This window comes from Lepus europaeus, chromosome 1, assembly GCF_033115175.1.
Source record: "Lepus europaeus isolate LE1 chromosome 1, mLepTim1.pri, whole genome shotgun sequence".
In the NCBI taxonomy this organism is placed as follows: Eukaryota; Metazoa; Chordata; class Mammalia; order Lagomorpha; family Leporidae; genus Lepus; species Lepus europaeus.
Window position 1 is genome coordinate 156,960,929 of NC_084827.1, and position 7,122 is coordinate 156,968,050.

Here is a 7,122-nt window from a genome sequence, read left to right on the forward strand (position 1 = left end):
GCGCACGCACGCAAGAGATGTTATATCTACTGGTTTACTCCCAAAATGCCTGTAATAGCCAGGACCAGGAGTTCCATGCAGGTCTCCCATGGGTGGCTCAGTACTTAAGTCACCATCTGCTGCCTCCCAAGTGCGTTAGCAGGAAGCTAAATCAGAAGCACAGAGAAGCTGAGTGTCCAACCAGGTACTCAGACAAGGGATGTAGGCATCCCAAGAGGCAGCACTTTCCCATAATACCTGTCCCTCCAATACTCTACATATGCATAAATTTCCATTCAATTTTGCAGCAACATATATCCATCTTTTAATTCCATTTTCCAAAAATGGAAAGTACCCTTGTTTATCCCTCATAGGACTGCTAAAAGGGTTGGTCTGTATATATCAACTGCTTAGATTAGTACCAGCATTAGTTATTACTATTATTTAAATTTTATCTTATACCTAGGAAACTTTTCTTTTCTCCTGCCCCTAACTAGGTGTTTAGTCTGCCTGGTTATAGTCCATTCACCTGGAGCACCACTCCAACATCTAGCCAACTGTCTTGCCTGATGATATGTAGCTAATTTTTTAAGAAATGAGACTTGACTTGGGGTTGTGAAGGAATCATCATCACTGTCATTTCAGACTCTTAAAGGAGAGAGTAGGAAGTGGAACAAGATGCAAGTTATCTCAGGGTGGAGACAAGCAATAGAAGAGGACATAATCAAGACTTATCCTTGAATTCAGGGTTGAGAATCCCAAGTGACTATGTACACTTAACATGAAATTTAGTTCCTAGGACACCAAACCATCTATGTAGTTCCAGTTTTTCAAGTTTGGTAGCAAATTGTCATAAAAATTTAGAATCTCACTGATAGTGAGGAAAGAAATTAAAATAAATGAAGAGATTAGGGTGAAAGAAACCAAGTTGTTCAATCTGTCTGGCAGATTTATGAACCGCTCACCACCACACCCTGCATCCACAAGATTGTTTATTTATAAAAGACAAACTGAAAAAACACTCCAGATACAAGTCTTTCAATGATACAAGGTATAAATTATGATATAATCACACTGTTGTGGTTTAGGAAATAATTTTACTGAACCCCCAAGGTCTGGATGTTGGTGCCCAGAGTCTTAACAGCAATGGATTAAGGATATAACTTAATCAAATTAATGGTATTTGATGGCAGGGCCTTGGAAAATGATTAGATTTCATCAGCCTGTTAGGGTGTAGCCCTTATGATCCCATCTGTGTGGCTACATAGAGACACAGGGATGTGAAGCAAGAGCATGCTCCCTTTCCCTCTCTGTTTTCTGGCTCACCACATAATCTTCCCTCTGCCATCTCCACAGCCTCACCCAATGTCTAAACCAGTAGAGCTGCTTTATATCATATTCCAAATCTCTAAAACTATAAGCTAAAGTAAATCCCCCTCCCAGTGAAATTGTTCCTCACAGGCATTTTAATTAAAGTAACACATAGCACCTAATGCACATACTAAGGAACAGAACACAGCAATGGAGAAGAATGAACTACTCATGTCTATAGAACATCCTGAAGCCAGTCATAGAAAAGGATGAGTGGAACCACTCAGACATAAAGGGCTCATGTTGCTGGAATGAATTTGTAGGAACTTCAGAAACAGCAAAACTAAAATCTAAAGTTCACAGTCAGACTAGTAGTTAACTCGACAGGGGGAAGGAGGGCACTATTGTGATCTTCATTGTAGTTGTAAGGGCCTATATAGACCCAAAAATTCTTCAAGATACACAAAAGACTTATACACTTTACCATGTGAGCTTCAATGAAACAATGAAGGATTCTTCCACTGGAGTTAAACATAGCTAGGTTTAAAGTTACAATTGTGGATTTGAATTTCAGCTTGACTTCCATGGGCTTCAGTTTTCTGTTGGAGTAACAGTGATGGCTACATACATATTATGGACAGGAGTGTTGAGAGAGCTAAATAAATAATGAATGTAAAAATTTAAGAGTGGCTCCTGGAACTTGTATTATGACACATTTGACATGCTGATACTGTAATCAATGTTTTCAGCAAAAACACACTTAAGTTTGCCTGGCATTGTTATAAGTACTTTTCATTCATTAACTTATTTAGAACTCAGGTCTCTTACAGAATTACAATTTTATAAGCTAGAGACCTGAACCAGAGAAAGGTTATTTATGCACAGATGAGATCCAGAGCTTGGATGAGTTCAGAGATTTCCATTTTGTGCCTACAGCTACATATATGGTCTCATTGAGTTATGTGTGGGATTCATATGCAACAAAAAGACTTAACTTTAACATATGAATAAATTTAAAAGACACCAAGAATAAATGTTCTTCTTCCAAACCTCTCCAGACTCAGCATAACAAGTGTCTTTCTTTCACTGGCTATAGGTAAGTTTAAGAAAAGTTAAATCATCATCTAGAGTGGTGGGAAGATGACTACTTTGCCCACAGGCCAAATGGTATACCAACAAGATCTGTTCTGCAAGAAACATGAAAAAAGAAAAATTACACATGGTGTTCTATGTAAAATCAGAGCAGCAGAGCGGCAAGATGGCGGAATAGGCAGGGAGCACACTATTAGTCCGGGGGGAGAGAAAGTTTAATATAAGTGGAGATACTGCAGGGTCAAGGAAGAGTAGGGGATGAAACAGCAGAGGAAACTCTTCCGGAACTAGTGATTCACAGTGGACCTGCGTGGACAGCGTGGGAGCCCAAGTTCGGGACACCAGCAGCAGACTCAACACACCAGCACTGGAACGCGAGGTGAGCCGAACCTCAATAGCCCGAGACACCAGCGGGCAAGCGGAAAGAGGAGGCTAGAGGGAACGAGGCTTGAAACTTCGTGGGGAAAAGTTCACCAGGCTAACTAGAAGAGAGAGAGGAAAAAAATTTAAAAAAGTGACCGATACAGACACAAGTTTCTCTCTCTCCGCTCACCTCTCAAAGGCGAGCAAGACAGAGCAGGCGCCATTTTGGACATACGTCATAAGCAGGGCGACCTCAGGTCTGCACCAGCCCTGAGCCTAGCAGAAAAACCTGACTCTGTAGGGAGGGGTGAAATAACAGGAGATTAGCATCTAACTTGGCAACCCAGTGGGAGACTGCAGGAGAATTGGAGCCCACACTGAGGGCAGCAGAGATTCCCTGTGTGGTCCTTGGGAAAGAGCTTCCGATCTCTGGCTCCTGTGGGTATATCATTTGCCTGCTAACTACCTCCAATTACATTCAGCTGTGCGGAATTACTTCCCTTTTAAATCAAAAAAAGAAAGAGAGATTTACCACACCTAACCTGGGAGTGTCATCTTTGACACACCCTGAACCCTGAGGAACCAAACACAGCTCTCAGTCCACACTCATCTCAAGCCTCTAAGGCTCCACCGAAAGCAGACAGTCCACTTAATATAGAGCCATAGTGTAACAAGAAAAAACACCACAGTGAAGAAACCAAATATCTCCAACATGCCAAACAACAAACGCAAAAACCAAGCTAACAAGAACAAGGAAGACACTATGACACCCCCAAATGAAAAAGACACCCGAATTCAAGATTACGAAGATGATGAGATAGAGGAAATGCAAGAAGCGGATCTCAAAAAATTGATAAGAACATTAAGAAGTTCTCAAAAACAAATTCTTGAACTACAGAAATCCTTAATGGACAAGATAGAAAATCTCTCTCGTGAAAGTGAAATATTAAGGAGGAATCAAAATGAAATGAAACAACTAGTGGAACAAGAAACTCTGATAGTGACAAGAAATCATAATGAAATGAAGAATTCAATAGATCAAATGACAAACACATTAGAGACCCTTAAAAACAGAATGGGCGAAGCAGAAGAGAGAATATCAGACTTAGAAGACAGAGAACAGGAAAGGAAACAGGCAAACCAAAGAAAAGAAGAGGAAATTAGAAATCTAAAAAATATTGTCGGGAATCTACAGGATACTATTAAAAAACCCAACATTCGGGTTCTAGGAGTTCCTGAAGGCATGGAGAGGGAGAAAGGATTAGAAGGCATTTTCAGTGAGATACTAGCAGAAAATTTCCCAGGTTTGGAGAAGGACAGAGGCATCTTAGTACAGGAAGCTTATAGAACCCCTAATAAACATGACCAAAAGAGATCCTCACCACGACATGTTGTAATCAAACTCACCACAGTGAAACATAAAGAAAAGATCCTAAAATGTGCAAGAGAGAAACGTCAGATTACTCTTAGAGGATCTCCAATTAGACTCACAGCTGACTTCTCGCCAGAAACCCTACAAGCTAGAAGGGAATGGCGAGACATAGCCCAGGTACTAAGAGAGAAAAACTGCCAGCCCAGAATATTATATCCTGCAAAGCTCTCATTTGTGAATGAAGGCGAAATTAAGACTTTTCATAGCAAACAGAAACTGAAAGAATTTGTTGCCACTCATCCTGCCCTGCAAAAGATGCTTAAAGATGTGTTACACACAGAAACACAGAAACATGGTCACCAATATGAAAGAAGGTAAAGGAAGGAAACCTCACAGCAAAAGATCACAGGAAGCTCAATTTCTCTTTGACATAGAATTAAACTCTGATGCTCTGTTAAAGCAATGTGTTAAAGTAATCTATTATGTTCTCTTGATGTCTGTTAAATTCTAATTGTTCAAAAACAGCTGAATTTTTATTAAGAGCTATGGGTTATTTAAATATGTGCTTTTTTCAAAAATTTGAATAATCACCTTGTAACAATGATCAAATTTGGTCTATGTTATGTCATGATTTTAAGAAATCTTATTTCAACCGGATATTTTGGATTTTGAGCCTTCTTGGCATTCTTGACAGGCATTCAAAAAATCAAAGTTTCAAACAATCTGGTCTCTAAAATTTCCAGTAAATCCTGGTTTTTCCAGTTTGGGCCCAACTGAAAAAATCGAAGGACCTATGTCTCTCATCTTATAGAGACACCAACTAATCAGGCTATTTGGATTATATTAGAAGGACTGTCAAGATGTGATGTGGTACCAGACTTTAAGTTTCTATAATGGAAAATGCTATTAATACAAATGTTTGAGAATTAAAAAGTCTAATGATCTTGTGTTACTAGACATGATAGTTATCTTAATGAGAAAGCCCCAGAGGCCTAAAGGGTTAAATACTTGTAAAATCCTACAGGTGCTTTCAAAAATACTGTGAAGTAAGCAAGTGCCTCTTGTTGATTGATGAGTATATAATTTTAAACATGGCGATTTAAAGTCTTTTGTCATCCACAGTTATATATGATGTGCTGCTCATAAAACTAAAGCGTTGTTGGTTCTGTGTTTAGCTGTCCTCCTATAGGTTCCTATGGACTTTTTCCAGCCACTTTTATTGTATTCAGTACATCTGTAAACAGATGAAGCCAATAATGTATTAACAGTACCAACTGAGAGAAAGTATGGTTAACTGAGGTTACTAAAAAGAAAAAGCAATTCAAATCAATTGGCAATCTACAAAAAGAGTTAAAGATTTTAAAAGCTATTATTAAAATTGCTATATTGGTCTATTATGCTATATTATATGTGTGTACATATTGTATGTCCACATGGAGAAATTTTATTAAGAGTTTTATTTTAAATGGCTTATAGATAATATTGTCCATAAATTTAAGCTGCTAATATCAATCAAAGATACATTTTAATTTGAGTGACCTGAATCTGTGTATCATATGATTTAAACGTGTTGGTAGAAAGAAACTAAAAACATTTTAGATGGTTGTGCTTAAGTTTACTGGTTAAACAAACTACACCATGTTAGATATTTAAGAGATGTTTTCAAATACATGATTCTTAAAATTTATAGAAGGCATTGGACCTTCTGGTAAATGTTTTCTTAAGTTGTTCTCTAATGGTTGAAACGGTTTGCTAAGTATTCATGTGATATTGCTATTGTCAGCAAGCGATCTAGGACTTGCTCCCTCATTTCTCTATTCGAAGCCCAACTTGTTCTTTCATTTCTCTATTCTCTTCAAGGTAGGAAACTAATTCTATTATGAAGGAATCTGTAGGATGCACAATTTAATCTTTAGACCTTATAAAAGAGATGGCTAACATTTTTCTGTAATAGCATAGCCAAAATAAGAACTTAAATAATAATCTCATAGCTAGATTCACTTCGCCATCAGCGAAGTATACAGTAAGTAGAAAAAACCTCCCTTTCAGACCAAAGGGAAAGGAAGTTTTAAAGTGAGAATATAATTTTCCTCATGGGCATTGTCTACCTTAGAAAAACTACTAAAGAACATGCCTGTGACTATAGACTTGTAGTTCAGGCCACCGAAGATTAGAGATGGGACACGGGCACTCCCTTGACTTGCATCCTCTGGTCTGCTTGAACACAAACCAGGAGGAAAAGAAAGCTAGGCATCAGAAGCAATGGGTGGCAGGCCTGTTAATGGCTGATCTGTACAGTGATCTGCCTCAAAGAGACCCAACAGGCCAGTCCACTGCAGTGGCTTTCAATGTGGTAAGCCTGGGCTTCAGCAGAAGTCAGCTTGTGAAGAGCCCTGGCAGCTCTGCCAAGAGTTGGATCACTGGAAATGGACCTGCCCTGGAGTCGAAGGATGCCCAGGTCAGAGCCACAGATCTTATTGGCTCTAAGCTGAAAAGCCCTTCACTCAGCCCAACTTCCAAAGTGACCACTGCAGCTGAGGGTATGGTCAAGTAGGGTCAGCAACATTGCAGGCAGAACTGTAAATTTCTTGTTAGAGATGCCCCCTGCCTTTACCTGGCCAGCTCTCCTCCCAGGCCAGCCAAGTAATGAAAGTCAACAGAGTGCCTTCCCCTAGGAGGTTCACACCTCCCTTAGGATATACCCCATGTGAAGAGATAGATAGGTCTGGGCCTGTTAACTTACAAGGCCTAAAGCCCAACAGATGATTATCAAGCCCCTTCTATCAGGTTCTATTTGCCTCTCAATCAGAAACCTTAATTGTAGCTTAGACAGCACCTTTCTTAGCTCCTCTAATAATGACTCTGTCCTTTGTTCTAGACCCTGTCTAGTGCACTTGGGCCTCATTCCTTTGTAATCATAACCTCTACTCTACCACCAATGGCTCTACTCCCAACCTGTGTGTACTGATGGTCCTCTTCCCCACTTAATGCTGTATAATTGTTCA